At 42.2% G+C, this 24,763-nt stretch overlaps 1 protein-coding gene across 3 annotated transcripts in view; it reads left to right on the forward strand.

Annotated features, from left to right (window-relative positions):
* Window positions 1-24,763, forward strand: part of pvrl2l (PVR cell adhesion molecule related 2 like) — a 309,617-nt gene that overhangs the window by 101,216 nt on the left and 183,638 nt on the right. The window lies entirely within an intron of this gene.

Here is a 24,763-nt window from a genome sequence, read left to right on the forward strand (position 1 = left end):
TCACACTGATCCGTGCATGCATGCCCGCACACTCTCTTGCATTGGTCGTACATTACCTTCTTATCAAATCCCCGCATGATGGTATTCCCTCTCGGCCTCTGTTGGTCATCATATCCTGTCCTTGCAGAAATGCAGAAAAAAAAAATTATTTTATGCACTTCATTTTCCATCAGATACACATAAAAAAAAGGTTAAGTCTCTTTATAATTTGCTCAGTATGCTGCTTTTTATGTAGCTTAAGAGCACAACCAGTCGCATGAATGCAGCACACACACACACACACACACACACATGAACAAGTGATGCTGCCTCGAATCTCAAATGAGACAAATGATGAGAATAAAGTAGCATAAAGGTAGAAATATTGAAGGAGGGAGGTAAGATGAGAAGAAAGTGATAGTTGTGAGGAGAAGGAATTCAAAGAGAGTTAGCGGCCGACTGATAAAAATAAAGCATTGGCAGGAAAGAGAGTGACAACGGGGGGTTGGGGGGGCGACAGTCATGAATAAAAGACAGAAATAGTCAAAAAATCTGTGACAGTGACAGACTGAAAAAAAAAGGAGGGGTGACATGGTGAAAGAGCTGTGAACGATGGAGCAAAGACAACTATATTATAAAGTCTAAATGTCTTTATAACTGTGTAGGGACAGCAGCACGATAAGAGATGAGGCATTACTTACCAAACCATGTTGATGCTTTTGCATGTTCCGGCCCATTAACTGCAAATCACGGCGCTTTGCAGACATTAGCGCTGATCATTTCTCCAAAGTAAGCCAAAAGTTTTTAGAGTGAAACTCTCTGTTCAGTGAGCCGCTGGTTTCACTTCATTATGACCAACTACATTATGTTAGGGAAAAAAAAAGGACTTAGAACCTGCTGGGGAAACCCTGAGGACAACGTTCAGTTTGAGAAATGTCAACCTGGTCACTGCATTAACACTGATGTAAAATGCAAGGAGAACAATTTTGAGAAAGGTATGAACTAGTGAAAGGTCTTGACTTTTAATCATGTGAGATAGATTGAGATGCTTCTTAGGCAAAACATACCATCGTCTGTTTGTAGCTGACAGCTGATCTGTAGTGGATGTTTAAGGTAGTGATGTTCGATACCACCGATACTGATTAAAATTTAGGCTGGTATCGGCGATACCGTTCCGATACTTTGTGTAAATACACCCTAATATGGTGAACCTAAAAACAAAAGCAGTGTATTTCAAATCATAGCTTCACAAAGAATGCAAGTAATTTATTTATTTGTTTTAAAACTTTGAAGGATATTGAGGTAGTGGCCTCATTTACTCTTGATGCACAAGAAGGATTAATGGTTCCATGGGGGGATATAAATTGTCAGTAATTTTGGGGCACCACAGGTTAATGACCCAGATGTTAAAACTCTGACCATGAACTTCACTGACCCTTCACATCTGGAGGTTTTGCGTTTGTCGCGTGTCACATCCGATCCCCTCTCCGACACCTTTCATGTGCGTCCGTCAAATAAAGAGTCCGGTGAAATGAGAGCTCATGATCGTGAACAAGTGTTCTCACATGCTTTCGGTGGTGATGGATTAAAACACTTCTTTTCTTGCTCTTGAAGCTTTAATTAATGACCAAAGAGCTCGAGGGATCCTGTGCATCTGCCCTTCGCTGTGTGTCCACTGATAAAACTTCCCATCAATTAACATTAGGAGGCAGTGAAGTCTGCTGCCCGCTTTATGAAGTCGGCTCTCGTTGACTTTGCTTTTGATCACCTGCAGCATTTAAAGCTTTCAGCTTGAAATGTATTAATTTCCATGCGGCACGAACAGACGCCAAGAGCAAATACTGATCAGGAGGCAAGTGGTTGGTAGTTGGTAGGACATTCGTTGTCATCCACGTTGCACGATGTGTTGAAAAAACTTCTGCAGTGTTTTACGGCAATATTTAAAAGTAAGGGCTATAACTGTTATAGTGCTTTCACTAAAACGGAACAGCTTGTGCATTTAATCTGTATTTTGCGTCGTGTTTACTTCAATCAGAACTCAGTTGCAGCTGTGTTGTGAAAGCGTCGGGAAGTGTTTTTACGCCGCTTCCATCTGCACCTGAATGGATGTCAGAACGGAGACACAGGCTGCTGAGCGAAAAGGAGTTAAAGGTGAAACTAGGTGGGCACAGATAATCTGCAGACAGTCAAGTTACAAATGAAGAAAAATGTGTTTTTGAAAAACAATGCATTTCAGTAACAATGGCGGTCATTTCACAGCATTCAGGGCGATTTAGTTCCGATCCCCTCAGGGATTTTTATACTTCCCTGAAGGACCTAACTAAGATTGCACCGTCTCACCGTGACATGAGAGTACGTGGGCGATTGCTCCTCTGAGAGATTAAAAAAAAAAAAAAAAAAATGGAGAGGAAGGAGGGAGAGGCGATACAAGGAGCAGGGCTTTGAGAAAAAGGGAGCGATGCAGTAGGCCACCGGATCTGAAGACGGCCCACTCAAGGCTAGAAGCAGATGAAAGCAGGAGTAAGTGGTGTGGAGGGCAGGAGATGGAGAGGAACACCCAAAATTACGGGATGAAAGGGAGAGAGTGTGAGAAAAGAGAGCAGCAGCGGGACAATGGAGAACAAGATGATGACCTTGAGAAATGTGGGCAAAGAGAGAGACACACACAAGGAGGAAAAATGGAGTGGGCGGGGCTTCAGAGGAGGAACGGCAGAGTCAAGAGAGTCGGATGAGAATGAGGGAAGGTCAGGACAAATGATCTTATGAACTGTAGCCATATAAACAGACAGAGACTTCACTATTACATTGCTGCCATTTTTGAAAGATCTCCGGGGTTATATCCTTAAAAGCTACTTGTATGTCTTTGTAGTTTTCTTCCAAATAGACGCACAAAACGGTCTTTCTAACGTTTGCACAATGCAACATTTCCCATGCAGCTCGTCCTCCCTGAAGCTGATAAGGTTGTCGAGCCAGAAGCAGAATGTGGCGACATATGTGGGAGTCAAGAGGCCAGCAGATGGATAATAAGAGGCGCGATGCGTTGTGCAAGTGAGGGAGAGGAATGCATGGGAGAAAGTAAATAGAAGATGCGGCGACTTGATCTGCAGGAGTACGAGACAGATGACCTGTTGGTTCCTTTAATCTCTTGATTTTAGGAGATATTTATTTTTTGCGTTACGTAACATTGTGTGGCTATAATGCTTGGTAATATACCTCCGCGCTAGGGCTGCGCAGTTTACTTCGAGATGTTTACGTTCAAAATGCTGCATATCTAATGAAGCAGTTTCTCAACCAGTAGTCAGCCAAACCACCAGGGGGCGAACACATGGTTAAGGCTTCATTAAGTTGCCTGAATAACAATCATAAAATGCCTCATATTCTGTGTTGTGGTTTAACTTGAGGGTTGTTGTGTTGCCACAATTCAATAGTTTAGTTACTTCTCACTGTGTTCCTACATTACCTCCAATGACTGAAGTATCGAAAGTATCGATATTTTGATTTGAGATCGATTTTAGAGCATAAAGTATCGGAAGTATCGATATTTGAGTATCGATAACCAGAAAGGAAAGAGATCCTTGTTCATTGTCAGGACTTGCTTTGGATTTAGGGTGAGTAAGTGAAACAAGAACAAGTTGTATGCAGAGAGTGCAGCAGAGTTGTGTCTTTCCCGCAGGGTAACACAACTAATCTGTTCAATCATCTAAAAAAACATCACAAACCAAAGTATGAGGAATGCATGAAGGCCAAAGCTGACGCTGCTTCCCCGAATCCGTCCGTGTCCATCAGCAACCCAGACAACCAATTGTGTAAATTTTATTTTTATTATTAAGCATTTATTCTTACTTAAAGTTTAATTTTGCACTGAAAAGTGTTTGTATATTGTTTGTTTAAAGGTAGTGCAATAAAATTATGTTTTCCCTAACGTGATGAATAATCGTTATTAATAATCATGATTACAGTATTGATTAAAAATAATCATGATTATCATTTTGGCCCTACTCTGTGCTCAAGATGAGGTTCAGTTGCAAAGAAATTAAGCACGTGCTACAGACATCTTATCAGACTCAACCTTGGGGTCGGAGACAGCGTCTGTCCACAAACTATTGGGTTGTTAAGAAATGTTGATTAGATTCGTGGCTCTCACAGGATGAATCCAAATGACTCTGTTGATTGTCTGTATTTTCCCGTCATGCCACTAGAAGGTCAAAGTTTTTTTCTTCCCTTGTCCTCTGACATATACTCTATTTGCCAAACAAAAGCGGCATATTGTGTGCAGTTTCAGGCCTGCTGCTAGTAACAGTATGAGTGGCAGAAGTATCTATAAAGAATCGAGATGAATAGTAGTACATATGAAATAATTTAAAAGAATGTAAAATATCAGATTCTGTACAGCAATTAGCAATAGCAATACACAAAGTGTAGGTTATTGTAATGAGAAAACAGCATTTTGATCAGCATTTATTATTATTATTATTATTATCATTGAGGATGGGATATTTAAATGCATAATTAATTTGTGTTTGAAATAGTTCCCTTTAGAAAAAAAAAAGAGGAGTAGTACTTGTTACTTTATGTCTGAGTTCACGAATTCAGGACCATGACCTTGGAGTTGACGCACTTCCGGGTAGAGGAAGAAAAAAGTGGGAACAAGTGAAAATGGCGCCGAGTGGGTAGCAGTGAACTGTGTGTGTGTGTCGGACTCTTCGCCACAGCTAAGGGTTGATTAAGTTAGCTAGCAGGAGCTAGGTTAGTGGCACGGTCATCGTTAGCTAGCAGGAGCTAGGCTAGTGCTAGTATATACAGCCAATGGGCTAGCAGCACAGTCTTCGTTAGCTAGCAGGAGCTAGGCTAGCGCTAGTATATACAGCCAATAGGCTAGCAGGAGCTAGGCTAGCTGCACAGTCATCGTTAGCTAGCAGGAGCTAGGCTAGTGCTAGTATATACAGCCAATGGGCTAGCAGCACACTCTTCGTTAGCTAGCAGGAGCTAGGCTAGCGCTAGTATATACAGCCAATGGGCTAGCAGCACAGTCATCGTTAGCTAGCAGGAGCTAGGCTAGCGGCACGGTTATCGGGGGCGGACATAGCCCGCGCTATGACGATTCGCTGTTGCCGGGGGAGACGGAGCCTCGTCGCCACGAGCTGCCGCGTGCGGAAGTGGTTGCTGTCGCGACTCGTCACCTACGGTCTGGTCCTGCTGTAAAACACCGACACGGGAGGTACTGTCATAAAAGGTTTCCATCCTGAGCTCCAACTAAAACGCGCCGACAAACTAAACTGAGGGTGCACTGAAAATTTAGACAGTTTGAGAAAAAAATACCGGGTCTTTAGTTTGTTTTAGTTTTCTTTTTTCCATAAAGAAAAGTGACTGCGTTTGCTTGTGCGTATATTTAATGCAGTTCCTAAATTTGATATTCTATGTTTGTATTATTGAGTTGTGTTTCATCATTGAAATATTACATTCTGCCCTACCCAAGTATTTACAGGTCAAAGATTATTCCCCATAGCCTCTACACAAATATTAGTGAAAGTAAGAATCATACATTATCTTAGACACTTGTCACTATTTGAGTCTCTTTTACCATAAGATGTTGAATGAGGGTTAAGGCTTCATCTTAGCGTATAAGGTGAGTTTCTTAATGCACGAGCCGGTGGTAGAAAGGTTACAGTGAAGTCTGTTATTTCTTTTTTTATTATATGGAACAAACTTTCATGCCTATACTAGAATTATAAAAACTTTGGTTACTCTGTGACTTTTAAATCCAGCCCCACCGAGTCAAGTTGTTAACGTGTCAAGTAGTTTGACAAAATTAAAGCCTTTCCGTTAGCCTCAGCCCAAAAGTCAATGAGGGTTTTTATCGTCATTTCAGTTTCCTCCAGGTCCATTGAGCTACCTGAAGACTTGAGTCTAAGCGCAATAAAAGGGAATGAGAAAAAAGGGTGCATGTGCAAGCACATGCAAAACAGGGCAAGACCCACTGTGGATACTACTAAAGTTGTAAAATCTTCAGTGTTGGCATGTTAGCTTGGTGACATTAGAGCTTTGTTTAAAGTCTTCTTGTTCCTATGTGCAACCTCACATAGTAGCTGGAGTGGATAAAGACTTAGGAGGTGGACCTGCAGCTTCAACGTACATGTAGTGGTGGGAATAAATATTGATATATCACGATATATCTTCAGACACAATATCAATTTTGAATGTCTTAGTATCAATTTTAATCGTGAACAACTTCCACCACCACTTTTTCTGCACAAGTGCAACAAATTGGGTTTGTCCAATGAATTATTACTGTCATCTCATGTACATATATACATCGTGTATTTTAAGCTGCACTTAAAATTTCTCAGTGAACTATGTAGCATATTGCAATGATGTATTGTATCGTGACTCAAGTATCTTGATAGTGAATTCCTTGTCAATACCCACCCTTAACACGAGAGTCAATGTTATCCCCACTTTGTGTAGCATTTTGTTTCCTCAAAGATCTATGTTTCACTTCCTCAAAGTGGAGTCACCTGACAGACCGGCGACATGTTCCGTCTTTTCGTTGCCTTCATGCTCTTTTACATGAGAGAACGTCTGACATCCCGGAGGAGGTGGGCGGGAGAAAATGGGAACAAGGAGAAGGGAGGGGAAGTGAAAATGAGGGGGGGAGAAAGAGATGGAAAACAGGAGCAGAAGGGCAGCGGATGACAAGAAAGCGAGATAAAGAAGGGACGTAAAGACCGAGGGGGAGGAAGTCAGTCAGAGGGCAGGAGGGGAGGAGGGGAGGGAGGGAGTAGGAGGCTGACGGCTCGAGTTGAGGAGATCAGTCTGCTTAGTGTCTGTCAGTTCGACAGGAGAGAGACTGGAAACAGCTGGGGGCTCTCACTGTGTGTGTCTGTGTGTGTTACTGCCAACACAGGCCGCCCTGTGTGTGGTGTGTGTGTGTGTGTGTGTGTGTTTACACCAGAGAGAAAGAGAGAGATGGGGGGCACGACAAGGACAGTCGGAGATCAAACACACACACACACACACACACACACACACACAGAAACCAGGCCGTGTTGGCAGTGATTGGTCGGCCTGCATGACTGTTGGATGTGCTCTCGATACCTGCAGAGATAATAGATTCAGAGAGGTCACACACTCTGACACACACACACTCACACACACACACACACACACACACACACACACACACACACACACACACACACACACACATACCACCTGCAGATGCCCAGTCACAGCAGTTCTCACACTCTTAATATGGTAGAGCTGTCATCACTGCGCCAAGAGAAAGAGGGAGAGAGAGTGGGAGAAAATGGGTTCTAGGATATGAATTCAGTTGTAGCCGGCTGAGTGAGAGACAAATAGGAATCCTGGCTATGAATTGAATTGTTGCAGAGAGCGACGAGAGATTGTGTCCTGTGTAATTTCAGACTATAATGTCCCGGTACGCAGTGTTCTTCGCCTCCTCCCTCCCTCCCTTCAGGCCTGCATCCATTTCTCCTCATTTCTCTTCATTTTAAAACACAAAGAGCACCAATGCTTCCCTTCCCGTCTCAATTTCTATGCGTCTCTTTCTCGTTTGCATTTCAGATGTACTGTTTTTTCTCTCCTCTTTCCGTTTTGTCGTCCCACTCTGTTCCCGTTTTGTTCTGCGTTGTAGCTTTTCTTCCGCCCGCTGCGGTTTCTGTCTGTGCGTCTGGATATTTGAGGTCACTTAAGGCTTCAAGGGAAAGGGGGGACGTCCGCTACGGCGATGTTAATATTGTTATTTCTGAAGGAAATCGCAAATTTTATTTGCTTTTCTGGATAAAAAATAATCTCTAATTAAAAATTTTCATTTTTATTTCACTTGTTTTTTTTAGGGTTTGATGCCAAAGTCACATGTCAGGGTGGTTTGTTTTTTGAAAATAAATCATGTTAAACTCTAGAAGAGAAACTGGGTACAGTTTGAGCGATGAAGCCCATGTGCAAGTGCAAAAAAACGCACTTCATCAAGTGGCCACTAGAGGCTCTAAAAGGGAGAAAATCCCAATAGACCCCCCCCATGTTAAAAAGACCAACAGCATTATTAAACATGTTTACAGCCTGGTAAAAAAGAGTAATTATGACAACTGTATGGTTTTCTAACTCATCGGTTTATCTTTTATCAAGGTTTAAAATTCTGCATAATCAAGGGCGTTCCCACTTTGAGCGACGTCCAACACGACCCCCCCACATCCATATTTGGAGTATCTGCGTGTGGAAAGAGTAAAGCTCATCCAACATGGTGACCGCAGGCTCCACCCACTTCAGGTTTCATTTACGAGGTTCAGTATCCATCTGGTGACGTCACAATGGGTTTGTCCATAGTACAAACAGTGAATGGTACACACACAAAAATGGTGGCCAGTTTGAGAGAGGATATAATCAGTAACGTTGCCAAAGGAAAGTTAGTCTCATCAGTCACTAACAAGAAGACAAAAAACACAACCTGGATTGAGCTACTTGTTATTTCTGTTGGACTGTATTCATAGTTTCTTGCAGTTTTTATTTTTTTATTGGTTGGTTGATCAGTTGCATGGCTTCATGAGTATAAATTAAACTACAATGATCCTGATTTTACCAGCCCTGTGGTCTGATTAAGGTCATTTGCTGCATTTCCATTACCCCCAGAAATGCACAAAACCCAAATATTGCATTAAAAATCTGGTAATGGAAACACCTATATTTAAAAAAAAAACTCTAAATATCTAAAGCTAAAACATTGCTACGCTGTCATGAGGTGGTTTTTTAGGCGTATCGATGTAACCGTTTATAACAAAAGTGCAATGGAAACACTTTTCCCGCGATTCCTCGCCACTTAAGACGACGCAGTGGGTCATGTGACCAGTTATAAAGAGAATTATGGGATATCGCAAGAGGAGACTTTGAGCACTTTTAGCACATTCGCGAATCCCTTTCAGTGGAAAAACACACAAAGCGTATTTGTACTTGTTGAAATTTCATCAATTCTGCTTTTATTCTATAAAAATTATATAGAAGTATAATGGAAACGCAGCTATCGAGCTCTTCAGACCCAACTTCACATTTGGCCTAACCTCTATCCCAATTACTTCTCCAAATCTTAACTTCTCTAACTGGAAATAAAGAAGAAAAATCCAGCGATTTACTTTCAAAATTCTGAGACTTGTTATCGGATATTTTGTACTTGCTAAGAAGTTGTGCATCAGTCTTGACTCCGTGCCCTTCATGTCTGAGTTTACTGCAAACTTACTCCGAGATTAAAAATGTTAAAACTGCTCTCCCTCTTCACCGTGGGCCTCAAGAAGCATCGCTGAGAAAGTAATCTGTTCCAAAGCTGAAATATTTGGATGTTAAAATGTCAGCCAGGTTTACGACCCGGTTGAAAGACTGTGCAGGAAGAAATCAAACTTTAACTTTTGGATTCTGGTGAGCAAACTTCACTAAAGTGGAACAGTGTTTGGTGGTTGCAGAGCTTAATGATCAATCTGGGTTGGAAGCAAACTATGATAATGATTATAAGAGTAATGAATCTGAGTAGACGTGTGACAGCTTTACTTTCGACTTCAAAGAGAGGAGTCGGGCTCTTCTGGAAGTCGTGAAGGCATGAATTGAATGACTTGTTTGAGTGTTTTGATGACTGACTGAGGCAGGGCCCTAAGGATGAATGTGCTGCATTCACCAGGATCTTTATTAGTGATTAAGGTCCCTTCCAGACCAACGGGATTCCTTCCTGCGTTCCATCCTCTCAGTGTGTTGTCAACAGAACCATGAATTTTGGCTACAAATGCTTTTAGCTTTTTTAGCAGCACATTCATTATTTTAACGAGCCCAGAAACACAACTGGAATGAAATCGTAAAGCGCTTAATCACCTCTGCAGCATAGACAAGATTTTTTAATCAAACATTTTAAAGTCGTGACCGTTCGGGAGGAATTAAACTTTCACAAACAGACTCACGGGGCCCGTTCACACCGATGCGTTGAGATCTGATCTGGGCCATCTACGCACATGTGTCCACATGTTGCGTTGACATGGATCTCAGAACAGCGTTGTTTTATGTGTGTGAACCATGACTTTGTCTTCACATTATTTTTCTGTTTTCCGTCCTGATAATAGTTAAACCAACCCTGGAAGTTTCTGTTCGCGCCGTAATCTCCGTTAATAAAGGTGAATAAAGATTAAGGACTAAACCACACACTTCATCAATAATTAAAACAGAATCCCACTCGTGTACTCATATTTAATACTATCATTTGTAAATTCTCACTTAGGGCTTGATTTTTAGTTAGTTAACAGCTGTAAGGACAAACTATTTTAAAAGATATAGACGGTCTATAATGCGACGTAGGGCACATCGTGTTCACACTACTGAAGGAATGTGGGTACATGTGACCACCTCCAAATGTTAATACAAGGTCTGAACAGAGACATAGCAAGTTATTAGAAATTGCATGTCTTGTTTCTATTGGTGTATGTTTTATAAATGATGCCTTTGAGGTGAATACACAGATAGACCCTTGTTGCTTAATGTTGGGAATTCCCTTGAATCCCTGTCAGTGATCCTTAGCTCCATTTTAGTTTCACTGTTTAATTTGCTGGTTGGTTTTTGGACATCAACACAGACACGCACACACCCCTCCCCACTATCCCTTCCTCACGTCCGATCTGCATCATTATCAGAAGCAGAATTCGTTGTTGGTTTCTTAATCTCCCCTTATTAATTGGTGTTCGTCTTTGTAACTTGCTTCCCGTCCTGGCAGAAAACCCTCAGTAATTATTGCTCAGTGCATGGCTGGCCACATTACGCTCTTCTTAGTGTTTTTGCTGAAGAGTGCTTGTTAAAATGGACCCGTGTCACTTTGAAATGAAATGAACCAAATCCACCCCCCTCTTTGTTGGAATCCACCCATCTATTTCAACGATTCCCAGTCTCAGCCGGCCCAGGAGAGATGAGTCACAAGTTGTTGTTTGTTTTAGAAGAATTTGATTAAAAACCAATCTAATCCGCGAAACGTGATAAAATATGGTTCAGACATTGTGATAAATTAGTTTTGCTTGTAAGATGTTAAATGTTTCAAGCTTCTTGGCTTCCTGCTATAATTGATAATTAAACTTTCCTTTGCTGCTAACCATGATACATATTCATGGTGTCAATAGGCAGTCACATGCATTATTTTGGGCTGTTTTTTCATGCTGGAAAGGGAGAGATAAACCCTTTTTTTAAAGTCACTTCCTTCAAGTTTGCATTTTCAGAGTACACAGGGGCCACATTGACACATGGGCTGTTGTGATACGGAGAATGTATTTAATTACATCCTGGAAAATACACAGTAGTCTACATAAGAAAGGAAACAACTCAGAAATGTGGACGAATAAATACTGGCAATTCTCTCAACCCTTACACTAACCCTAACCATCTCAGCTAATTGCCTCACCATAACCCACACCCTAATCTTAACTATGACCTAACTGTAAGCTATCTTATGGTTATGTATTGTTAGATATGGTTATATAAGTCTCAACTCTCACATATCCTTGTCAAGAAGTGAGAACCATCCAAAATGTCCTCACTTTGCACAAATGTTCTCAATCCGATGGTGTAAAGCTAAAAGCTAGAAAGGTAGCTGTGCAAGAACGCACACACACATACACTTGTGTTTGTGTAGCCATCTTTGTGAGGTCATTCATTAACATAATGCTGTATGTACCCTAACCTTCCCAACCACAACCATATTGTACCATGTACCTTAAAAACCAAGTCTTAACCTCCAATCGACCCTGTTTAGAAGTGAGGACCACCCAACATGTCCTCACATTGCAGGTGAAATGTCCTCAGTCCCATGGTAAAAACTCATACTGGTCCTTATAAAAATATCTGTACAGGAGCACACACACAGACATGTTTGTATAGTTGTCTTTGGGAGGACATTAATTGACAAAATGCATTACTTAGCCCCTTACCCTACTATGTTCCTACACTAACCCTAACCATAATCCACTTAAAACCTTTACCTTAAAACCAAGAATGTCCTCACTCCGATGGCGCAAAACTACAAACTGAGCCTTGAAAGATAGCTGTACAAGAGCACACATACACACACAAATACAGTTTCATTGAGTCTTTTATAAAAAATAAAACCTTTGCCAGACAACGATGTCAAACGATGAGTCTAGAAACAAGAGTGGAGCGTTAGACGCACTTGATTGTGGGGTTGGTGGACGTAATATGGTGAAACGGGGCACAGTGTGTACCTGGACGGTGTCCTCAGTGCTGGGCAGGCGATCAAAGAGGGTGCTTAACAAAAAATGAGGACCACAAAATTGATCTTGGTGATTGCCGGTAGTGTGGGGGTCCCTGCGCCAGCATCAGCCTGGCAGAGACTCGAATCGTAAATGAGCGAGGCTGCATGCCAATACCTGCAGACTCTCTCCTGCTTGATTGACAAATAAGTAGTTCACATCGTTAATACTCTTCTAATTATTGAATGCATTCACTTAAAAGGGACTTGGTACTCTAGTATGTCTTGTGTCTCTGTTCACAGTCTACACAGATACCGCGCTGGGGCCTGGGAATTCTCACGCACTTGTGTAGACTACACAAAAAATGTTTCTGCACTCATGTGTCCTTTGTTCCAAAGTCAAACGAGGGATAAAGATTCCAGACATTTATTTAGAAACCAGTGATGCATCGTTTAGTGACTTAGAGGATGATATTTCATATTGCATGTCGACGCTGCGCAGCGTTGTGCAGCACAGAGTGAGATTAATGAACACAAGAGTGATTGATGGCGTTTAGTTGAGCAAGTTTTCTCTTTGGATGATTTTCTTTGCACACTTTCTGGTTTCCTTGATAAGTGGGGATAAAAGGTAGTTCCTCGAGGACACAGCAGGACCTGAATGAGTGTTATTAGCCCGTATAATCACGGACGGTGTTTTCAATTTAGGCTTTTAGTTGGACTTTTGATTTCCTGGTGTCAGTCTGTCTCAACCTTAAAAGGACAGGCGTTATGTTTGCTGTCAAATTATATCGTTCAGCTAGTTTCCCGACATTTTCAGAATGGCACAAAGACGGAAAGAGAGAACATGTGAGAGTTCGCTGGAACCTTAAAGGCATCGTATATGTTTATAACTCTTCCCCAATAACGTGGTATTATTACGTGATGGTTACTTTTCTGTTAAATATTATCACACCTGTATATTCTCTCATTTGTCAAACAGTGACAAATGCAGTAAGATATATATTATACCAAGTCCTTTTTGGGATTTCCAGAACATTCCCAGCTTTACACCCACTGTGCCCTTTGCCTTTGCCTGTCTTTTCTACCAGTATTGGATAATCATCTATTTTGTTCCGGGCTATGTCTCTTATATCTCGATCGTCTCCGTCGTCTTCTTTTTTTCTTTTTTTTTCATTCATGATTTCTTTTGATGAATTCTTCTGTGGCCTTTTGATCTTTGCAGTAGAAAGCGAGGAGTCTATTGAGCAGTGGAAACGCATCAGATAGCGAAGGCAAACTCTTCAGTGGAACTTCAAGAAGAGCCGGACAGCCTTGATCAACAAGGCATGAAAAGAAACGCCTCTTCTTGAGGAGAAGTACAGAAGAAAAGCCGATCGACACGGCGGCTGGAGCGTCTTTGTTTTGTGTCGATATGTAATTTTGGTTGCAGCTTGGCATACAGATGCCGTTACGCTTAGCTTTTACCCATCTTCAACCTTGGGGTTTACTTTAAAAAAAAAAAACTGAACTCTCTCTGCAAGCTCTGCATTTGTTATTTCTTGAAGATGTTGTTGGGCCTCTGCCTTGTCATTGACTTTCAAGTTTGTTTGTATGCTGCACAGAAGGTGCCCAGACCTCACTCAGCAAAGGTGGGCTCTTGAAAACAGGGACGTGAAATATTAACGCACGTGTTCTTTACCCCTGCACCACTGTTGGTGTTCTTCTTATTTAATGTGTAAACATAACCTGCAGTGCAGAGGCTCTGGTCTGCAGGTAATATACTCGGCTTTGTCTCTTGAGCATCATGCTGAAAGGAACACCTGAGACAACGCAAACAAACACAGCTGAACTTTTGTCTGGAAAGATCTGCTCAACTTGAACGTTCTCTTGTCCTGCACACACCAACACACCTTCAGCGTCTGGGAGGACGACCCACAGCAAGAGGCCTCGGCGGTATTTGTTGGAGAAAGAAAGAACGTCTCTTATTCACTTTGCCCAGACATTTTGAGCCTGTCCAGTGGCCGTTTTCACAAGGCAGGATTACAGAGTTATCTGGGTACCGTGTAACACCCACGACAGCCCTTTTTCTTACTTCAAACCGCGTCCCGGCTTTGAAGGGTGTTCCGGGTTTTACTCATCAAAGTTATCCGGTTAGCACGGGAATCCAGCTTCGCGAGAAAAGGCCCCTGGACTTACACGGGCAAATTTTCAGTCAGAAGTTCACTGCTGTACTGTCGTCTTTGAAACACTGGGGAAGTGTGATGGAATTGTCATGTGTCTTGTTAAGGTGTGTCGTGACTAGTCAATGTGACAGCTCCTGTTGGTTTATTCAGGCTTTCTCACGACTATTTCTGTGCCACTGAATAAGGCGCCGCGCACAAAGATTCTGGGGTGCAAACGTCGAGTTACTGCTTGTGAATTTCAGAGTTGATGCTTACAGAGCTGCAAAAAGCTTTACTCTTTCTTTTGATGGGTGGAGAAAACGAAACAAGCTTTTAAATGAAGTATCGTAGGTGCTAAATGCAAGGTAATGTGCTTCCTGCTTTGCAGTCCTCATCATACATTTAAGATTGCAAAGTTTACGTGGAGTTGTTGATTTTATTTTAAATTAGATTTACTCACACACCCATCAGCCACAACATTATGTCCTCTGACAGGAGAAGTAAACAACACCAACCATCTTGTGACAGTTCAGTGTTCTGCTGGGAAACATTTGGACATGTTATTGATTCATGTGGATGTTTCTTAGACATGTAGCACCCACCTAGACCAGACCAGACCAGACACCCCCAATCCCATCGCAATGACACTCCTTGATGTCATCAGCCAGCAGGATTCAGCCCAACACAGACACGCACACATAAAAAGCCCCAGGAACAACTCAAAAAACATGAAGAACAGCACAAGGTGTTGACCTGGCCCCCAAATTCATTAGATCCCAAATCAAAGTATCAAGTGGGCCCCCCCCAAACTGTCCCCTCCCCTCAGCCCATGATAATATTCTAGTAATGTTATGCCTCATCTGTGTATAAGTGTATAAATTGGCCTGGAGTTGCTCTGTTGGGAGCTGATGATGCTCTGGCAAAGATCTGTTAGGTTATGGTGACGTAGTGCGGTGGAGGTGAATTTGTTTACAACAAAATATCTATTCAAGTCTATCCAACTGCAAAAAACACCTCATAATGAACTTTGTTCACATCATTGTGAGAAGTTTACGAAGGTGTTCATGTGTGTTTTTAATGTGTGCGTGTCCCTTAACAGAGCAGGAAGTAATTTCACTTGGTCATCCATCTCTAATCATTCCTCTGCTTTAACTTTAATATGACACGTTTTATCAGATTTGCATCGATGACCCACCTGAACAGGTGGGAGTTGAATTTATATCTTCACTGAGTTGCCCTGCAAATTGCATCACGTAGCCAAACCGCAGCTCTACCACCTATTCATAATAGTGACAATTACCTTTGTGTGGAGTATCAGGAACCTTATCAGACTCTCGATGGTGCAAAGGTGGCAGAGAGAGTGGAAAACCCCTGCTATCAGCCAAAGGACTAAATGACTATATACAGTAGTCTAGTGTCAAACACCAATTACTGGTGAGTCAGCTCTCATTGTTAGACGCACACACACATACATACACGTACACACACACACACTCTCTTTATATACTGCAGCTGTGGAGTTGTATTAATGCTGTAATCACACGGCTGAGTGAGTTCCTTGCATCTGTAAAATGCCAACTTTTCAGGAACGAACGCCAGCAGACTTGGTGAGAGATAGTCAACTGTGCGTTTTGGAAATAATGCAGAAACAGTTTGAGATGCTTTCTTAAGCCCACAGCGCGTATCATTTCCTCAGCCCACGGAAGATTACGCAGCCCGTCAATTCCTGTTTTTTTTTTTTTTTATTTTTTTTTTTTTAGATAATAATAATTAAAAGAAATCACCAGAACTGAAGTTAATAGGTTGTCAAATGACAACACTGTAAGAACTGGAAAGCCACCCACAGAGTAAACATGCCAGTTATTGGAGCTGTCAGCCGCCCATTAAAGCTTGAGCCAAATTAAAAAGCTGTATTTTTTTTGCCTTTGTGACCAAGTCTATCACACCACACACCTGACTGACAGTGAACGCTAATAATAATAATGTCTAACATCAGTTAATTATTACTTCCTGCACATTAAAATCTTTATAAACAACTTAAACCTACGTTGTTCTCACATAAAACTGTAATTCTTTCACCGACTCATATCCAAACAAATTAATCTGAGAAAATAAAACCTTGTAAAATTCAATAAAAATTAATGTTTTTCTTCCTCTCAATCAGTCTTCACTTTACTAAATATCGTAATCAGCGAGGGCTCAAATTGCACTTGTTTGCACATTTATGATTTTTATCTTTTTAGCGCCACGTATCTACACTCACTCAAGCCGCAGGTGTCCTAGAATAAAACAAAACCAATCTCACAGACATTAACAAAGCTGCAGTTAAACATTTGCAGAGTTTGTTGCGCTGTCTTCCTGCTGAAACAATCCCAAGACAAGACCGGGAGCTTTCACTGTCAGTCAGAGGTGATCTAAGGTCACTTATTTATGCAAACTTTTCTGGATTTGGTGCCTGTTTGGATCTTAGCGGCTGCACATCTCTTTCATATTTGTCTTCCTTAGTTCAGTAGCAGTTCATATAGATAAGCCATGAAACATCCTTAAAGAGTATTTGCCTTCATTTGAACATTTTATAACAGGATTAATCTTTTTTTTTTTTTTTTTATCCAGTATCTTTGAGTAAATATCTCAACCAGCTCTGGTCTTTAATCACATCTCACTGCTGGTTATTTAAGTTGTTTATCTGTTAAATACGACCGCGCTCCTTCCTGCACTTGAAAGTTTGTTGCTTTCAAAACCTCTTAATAAAAAAAAAAGAGCAGCCATAACTAAGAAACCATCTGCTGTAATTTAACCACCGAGAGGAAATTAATTAAAATTTCATGAAAACAAATACGGACGTTGACAATTTCAGATTTTTGGAACCGAGTCATTCGAGCACAAGAGGAGGATTCTGCAATTTTCTGCTTCTGTTGACTGGGGCTGAGTGGTGAATATCCAATTTTGGAATTAATTTCAGCCGTATTAGCATCTTTTTGGTAACGAGAAAAAAAAAAAAAATCAAAAAAAAAAAAAAAATCCTCACACTTGCACCAGTGCCAGGAGCTGTTGACTGCCAGCTAACGGTAACTGTTTGTGTGAAAGGAAAGCCATCCGTGTGACAACTAATCTCCCTCTTTCCTTTCCGTCCTCTACATTGTTGATCAGTGTCCTGTTACTGAAAAAGCCGGCGCAAAATGCCGTGATTATGAGCTGTCAAATGCCAATTACCGGTAATTCACTTCTCCCAGTGTGTGGTAGATGAGACAGTCACTCAACACCAGCCTTCAACCTTCCCTCCAAAACAGTTGTGACTCATCAGGGAATGAACACGGGTTTTCTGAGGGTGTCCTGTGGTGAATGGTAATAGGGTGTTGTTAGTGGGGGGGCTTCAGGTCCTATGGATTTAGGGGATCATCCCACAGATACATGATCAGTGGGATCTAGTGAATTAACACCTTGTGCTGTTCTTTGTGTTCCCAAACCGTTTGTGTGTGTGCCTTTGCCAGGCTGCGTCCTGTTTTGGTTGGCGGCAGCCACCAAGGAGTCGGGTGGGGTTGCCCGGTCTGGTACATGTCTATGTAACATCCACACAAATGAACGCCAGGTCCAAAAGTTTCTCAGCAGAACATTGAATCCTCCCAAGATGATCAACGGTGTTCACTTTTCCCGTCTGTGGTCATAATGTTGTGGCGTTTTACACACGAGTATTTGCCAAATCAACTGTTACCCCTCCTACTCCCAATTTTCTTCAGTATGCATTTGGAGCCCTTCCCATAAAAATTACAACGGCGCCACGAGCCGTGCAGTCGCTCCCGAGTCGCAGTTTTTCCCGTCCCTCGTTAGCAGCTCAGTCATGTCGCTGGCCTTAAAGCTCAGTTCCTGCTTGATCAGTCAGCTGCCTCCAGACGCCGTCTCGCACATCAACCCCGCGTTTCTACCTGAGTGACAGAAGCTGGAGGATGTAGAGATATGATTGAGCGGTCGCGCGGTTAACCCCGTTTACCTGGAGGTTCTGCCGAAGACAGATGTTCTTTCACTCCTGGATGAGCACAGAAATGAACAGAAATAAAAAAAACCCGCCCCTTGTTACATCTACTATATGGATGAGTCACTTAAGAATAGAGTTCATCATAAATTGGTTCCTTGTTGTGACATTTTTATCTGTGTAAGCACTTGGTTTTAGTGAAGAGTAAGGAAAACTGAAGCGTGCTTCCATTAGTTTAGTCGGTTCTCTGCCCTTAAAGGAACAATCTATAGCGAATGTTATAAAACCGTTGACGTTATTTAAGCCTTAAGAGGCTTACGTTCCACCTCGGGAACTTTCCCCCAGCGACGAGGAGCCCGTGGAGGAGATTTCTACTGCGGTACTGCAGGAACCACGTTCTGAATTAAGTTGAGGCCAACTAAAATGTCACCTAGCATTCATGTAGATGTTAATTAGTCATGTAGCACCCACCCAGACCAGACCAGGATTCCCTACCCCATAGCAGTGACGCAGACACACAAAAACACATGAACAACAGCACATGGTTTTGACCAGGCCTCCAAATTCACTAGATCCCAAACAGATCAAGTATCAAGTGTGGGATGATCCACAGAGGATCCTCACCTCAACCCATAGGACCCAAAGGCCTCCATTAATAGCACTGTGTTACCAGACACCATAGGAGTCGCAACTGGTTTAGAGACCACATGGGAAACCCACCTAGAGTTCTGTAACACGGACCTAGGAAATAAAGGTTCAGGGTACTTTGGATGTCCAGCTTTAAATAAGATTCATGCTTCTGATCTGATCTTTAGCACAACGACGCCATAGCCTGATACGTAACTCCCTGGAAATATGACTGAATACAGGCCTTAAAAGTTGTAATGGATCCAAATTCCTCATCCATGTCTCTCGGTGACCCCGATGAGCACGGACGATTCCCTTCCTCTGCCTCCTACGCACCATCTACTCAGACATCCTCCCTGTATTGTAGTGATTTTGGGGTAAAAGTAACTACTGTGCAACGTTGTGAACAATTGCCACTGATTGAAGAGCACAGAGAAACTCAACACAGCTGATTAGCCTCAGTCCAGTTGCCTGGGATCCAGTTCATTATTCAGCCCCTGACATGTGGAAGGCGTCCTCCGTGCAGCAGCAGCTAGCTCCTCCGATGCGTTAATTCCTCCCGTTTTTATCATCTGACAGCTGTTGCCAATCTCCTAGATAAAAGCTGACATAACTGACATCATGGCACGCTGACAAAAAATAAAACAAACAACAACCCCAAAACAAAACAGCTGTGCTTCATTGCCTTCTATAAGCATGTGATTTGGATGTTAATGGGGATGAGCGAGCTCCCCATCAGCATATTCCTCACGCTCGCTCTGCGCGCCTCCCTACACGGGGAAGCGCCACATAAACAGGCAAATGCCACAAGCCTCTAAATGTCAATTAACTGTGATTCATCTCACGGGTGCACAGGGAGGGAAGGCAGAGTGTGGCCATTCATTTCTCCGCGTCCCCTCTTTGACTTTCCATTTACGTTCAGCCGGCGCTCCGAGCGACGCGACTCCGTCGAGTGCAACAGGAGCAACGGCTGCAAATTACAGGATCATTGGGGTTGTGAGCAAATAATGGAAAGGATAGAAAAGATAAGGATTACAGTCGCACATCGACACCAATTCCCCTGATACCAGTGTGGACCCAGAGAAAATAAAGATAACCATTGTCAACAATTAAATGTGATTTCATGGGAGAGGAAGTTTGCCCACGTAATCGTCCCGAATAATTGTTAGAAGATAAAAATTCATATCTTGGCCGGACTGTGGATCAAGAGTCAGTGCAAATATCCAGGTATGAATTTATCTGCTGTGGTTACAGAATGGAAGATAATAGAAGGTTTTAATTTCAACAATGACTGAAATTTAAATCTAAAAAAAAAAAAAAAAAGCTCAAGGTTGGTTGGATGATCACAATCAGCAGTTATTTTGCACCGTCTCCCAAATCTTCCATTAATATTCATGTTATTGCATGTAGGGAATGCAAACAGGAGGTGGCCTTGAACATGCTGAGTGGGAGCTGTAGCTGCTTTGGTCTCCCTGTGTTGTTGTTTAAAAGTTGTATGAGTTATAGTGTTCTTTTGTCTATTGTAGAGCATGTGTGGACAGTTTTCTGAATGCAACAAAGTATTTTTCGAGGTACATCTCCAAATCTCAAATGAAATATGACTTTAACCTCCTGAGACCCTGCGTCCTCATACGGGGACGTAAAGTTTTATGTTTTATCGCAGCTTATTCTGCTTTATTTAAACCCGTTGTCCTCGGTAGTGGACACTTAAGTCTGCCATCTAGTGGTAGCAAAGGGTCAACACACTTATCGGTAAAAACATGATAGCGGGCATTTCGACGAAGAACAAAACCCCATCAAATTCTACAGTTAAAACTTATTTATTTATGCTAATTAATGTTTTCTTGCTTGATTAAAGACATTTTATCAAAAGCAACGAGCTACAACCTCGCTAATTATCAAGTAGTCTTATGAGGACGCTCATTGTTCGCGATTCTGGTTTTACACAGCCATTTACAGGTATTAAAATAAACAGTTTATACTTTGTCACCCATTTGTGAGTTTATAATAATACAAATAATGAAATAATCCCAGTGTGCACATTGTTTAAACTACTTCCTGTTGAAGGATGATGCTTATTTTTTTTTTCATCCTGATACCGGGGAGAAATTAAAAATGCATAGAAAAATAAAGCTCCGGTCTCAGGAGGTTAAGATACTATTTCCAGACGTGTGATGTGTCACTGTGTATTTGCACAGTCTTTATAAGGTTTAACAGCAGAGCATGGAGGCTAAACTTGACATTACACATCTGTTAAATGCGGGTTTATACCTCTGTGTGACTTAGATGACATAACCTTCACATGTAGCCTACACCGGTGTGAACCATTTACACTTGTTCGCTCTTCATTCTGGCTCAGTTAACCTCTCCTCCACGTCTTCCATCTTTATTGATCCAAAACTATCAAATTGAAAACTGAGTTGGAGAAGCAGGCGGAGACTCTGTACGTTAGCCGCGGCGTTAGAGTCTGAGCTTAAGCTGTAGTTACGGCTTCAAATTGTCACCGAAGCCTAAACCGTGCACCGCGCTGCTCTGTATTTACAGTGAGAATTAAAACCCTCACGTCCTCCCCTCTCGTCTCGACTCGCCTCGCGTCGCTGAACCACTCGGCTCGGCCTCCGTGAGGCTTTTTCAGAGTCGACCTCTGAGGAAAGGAATCATTTCTGATCTGATCTCCTCCGCTCCTCTTTTTTCCTTTTTCCCTTTTTTGCTCTTTCAAAGTTTCACTTTTCCTCTAAATGCCTCTTTCTGACCATTTTCAAACCCTCTCTCTAGTTCTCTTTGTCGCCCCCCCCCCCATCCACCCCTGCTGCCGCTCCGCTGCCTTCAGTCCTTCTCGGCTTTAGTCATTCCTTTAGTCGCTTTACTTTTATAAATCATTCCCCTGGATTTCTGTGTCACTCTTTTATTCTGCCATATTTATCCTTCCCCATTAGTGTTTCTAAGTTCTTTCCTCCAGCTCCTTTTCATACTCCTCCTGACTTTTCCTCTTCCAGTACAAAGCTCTTTTAATCTTAAACCACCAGTTTTTTCTCTCCTCCATCCTCCACCGTTTCCTTTTTTTTTCCCCCCCTTCCCCTCTCTGTTTTTATTATTTTCTCCCATGCGTCACACAATGAAATTCATTCACCACTATGAATAACCCAAAAGTTTACGTGGTTCACGGCTTCGGCTTTGTTGAGGCCATCTGGATTATGTGTGTCCGTGTCTGTGTGTCCGTGTGTGTGTGTGTGTGTACCGTTGCATTTAATTTATTTTGTGTTTCAGCTTCTTTACGACTGACTGGTGGGAGCTGTTCGTTGATGCTCGTTTAATTAGTCGAAATTAATCTGTGTGTTTGAGGCAAGAAAAAGAAAAGGGGAAGAAAAAATCAGATGGAAAGAGAAGCAAATAAAACAAAAGCAGACAAACCCTCGGTTCACTGCTGCTATTTTTGTTGTTGCCAGTTGTGCATTTATGTGTTTTGCATCTGTGTGTGTGTCTGTCTGACCTACAGTGGTAATGGATAAATACTTTGACAGCCCATTGTTTCCCTCCGGGTAAAGACTGTGGTTCAATGACTGAGTCAGTTTTCATATGCGCTCGCATCACGACGAGATGCCCTGATTTACGCACACACTGCGATGTACAGTAATCACACACACACCGTGAAGCGTACGTATGACTTCACATACTAAACTAATTCCTGCACACATGAGGGGACACGTGAACGCACGCACGATGTAAATCCCAAACAATCCAGCGCGCGCGCTCTTCACACTCCTCTTTTTGTTTGTGTTCGCGTGGCTGTGTTTTACAGCTGATTTGCAGCCTAAACCTCAGCCGGCCCATTCACCTCCATGCTGCTGAGGCATGTAACATATTGTCCTAATCAATCTCTCACACACTAAGAGGCTTTAGCATTGGAACCACCCGGGGCTAGCTGGCGGTTAGCGAGTGCTTATCCCTTTCTTTTTTTTTTTCTTGTGGAGAGAGCGAGAGGCCGGCTCCCCGCGAGAATTTTATCTTTACAGGCGCAGAGTCTGGCTGAGAGGGCAGAGAGCGATGGGAGGCGGAGGAGAAACGACCTCGGCGCGGTTTGATCCGGGGTCAGCGGGGGGGTTGATGGCGGGGGTCTGGATCGCTGCGTGAGCGGCGGGCGCAGCGCGGCGAGAGGAGAAAGGCGTGAGCAGAAAAATAAAAAAGCGCAAACCCCGCGACATGTCGGCGTTGCTAAATTGAGCGTCGAGAGGTTCGACGGAGGAGCCTCATTGTGGCTAAGTGACTTGATTGCGAGGCGTGAAAATTGAAAGAGTCTTTTAAAAATGTCACTTCCAGCCCCTCGTGACTGTTTTGCGGACGCTGCCAAACACATTGAACGTTGCTGGACTCGGACCAGATTGCATTAAGGAAGGATTACAAGTTCTCTGTTTCGCTCCCTCTGATCCTTTCTCCTTTTGTTTCCCTTTCTTCTTCTGTTTGAGACATTTTTTTTTTTCTTTCTTCTTCCCGCTCGTGATTACGAGGATTACAAGTTCATTAAAGTTCGTTAATTTTAATAAATATAATATCGCAGCTGTGATGTGTTGGCTCCGTGCACATATTATTCTTTAAAAAAAAAAAAAAAATGAACCCAACTGGAAAAAAATGCAGCAATTAGGGCTGCGTGGTAAACAGGTTCATATCGAATACCAGTATTTCTTTCTGTTATGACATGAATTTTGAATAAACCGTCACACTGACGTATTTGATTACACGGCGTTCGGAAAGTCAAGACATTGTTTCAGACCGGACCACTTTCAATGTAGCGCTTCTAAACACACATGGTGCGACTGTGTCATTGCGAAAAATTAAGCAGGAGAATGAGAAGACTTGTGTCGGTTCTGTGTTTTTTGTTTAGAACGACTAGACATTGCCGATTTCTGGGGACAGTCCCCATTTTGCATGGCATGTCCCCCGGCTAAAGCTGTCCCCGAAAATGTCCCCAATTTTAGCTTTTCCTGAATGAGAAAAAAAATGTTGCACGCAGACTACAATTATTACGGTAGCCGGTCACACTGCTGTTGATGTTACAGATACAGCAGTTTAAATATGTTTAAATATGAATAAATGTGTCAGAATGAATCAAACCGTAATTGTCCTTGTTTTTTGTTCTTTTTTTGTCGTTTATCTATTTATTTATTTAGCTGTAAATGTCCCCAGATTACCACATCACTAGTCAGTGCTAGCATGTGTTCATGCTAACCTTTTTTACTACTAGTGTGGGATTATTCTACAATATTCACTCATCATCACAGTAAAATAGTCCATCCTTAGTCAATCTACTGCATTAATTCCTCTCAACCAGTAGAAAATGTTGTGAACACGTGATTATGCATGAAAGAAAGAAAAAATATACCATGATATTGTGAGAATTTTGAAAAATACCGTGATATACATTTTTTGGTCATTGCGCCGCAGCAATTTATCTTGCTTGCTGAAAAGTGCTTGCTGACAATATGTAATGAGAAAGAGCCGCCGCTAAGACGAGGCGGGGGCAAAGTGGATTCAGGGGTGCTTTTCTGAAACCTGTTGTTTTGCAGAATTTGTCTAGCTCACGGTTTCCCGCTGCTTCCTCGAGTACTGCTGAAAGCCTCCAAATGCATTTTCTACCACATCAGTTTTATTTGCAAAAATTCCCACAAAGTCTCCCGTGTGGTCTATTCCAGACCTGAGAGATCTGCAGCAACATCTTGCTTATCAGAAAAGTGACATTTATGTATGTTCAAAAGAGCTCGGCTTGTGATTTGCGCCTCCGCTGAACGAAAACACCATCACGCAGACGCTCCCATA

The sequence above is a fragment of the Mugil cephalus genome, chromosome 14, assembly GCF_022458985.1.
Source record: "Mugil cephalus isolate CIBA_MC_2020 chromosome 14, CIBA_Mcephalus_1.1, whole genome shotgun sequence".
Taxonomy (NCBI): domain Eukaryota; kingdom Metazoa; phylum Chordata; class Actinopteri; order Mugiliformes; family Mugilidae; genus Mugil; species Mugil cephalus.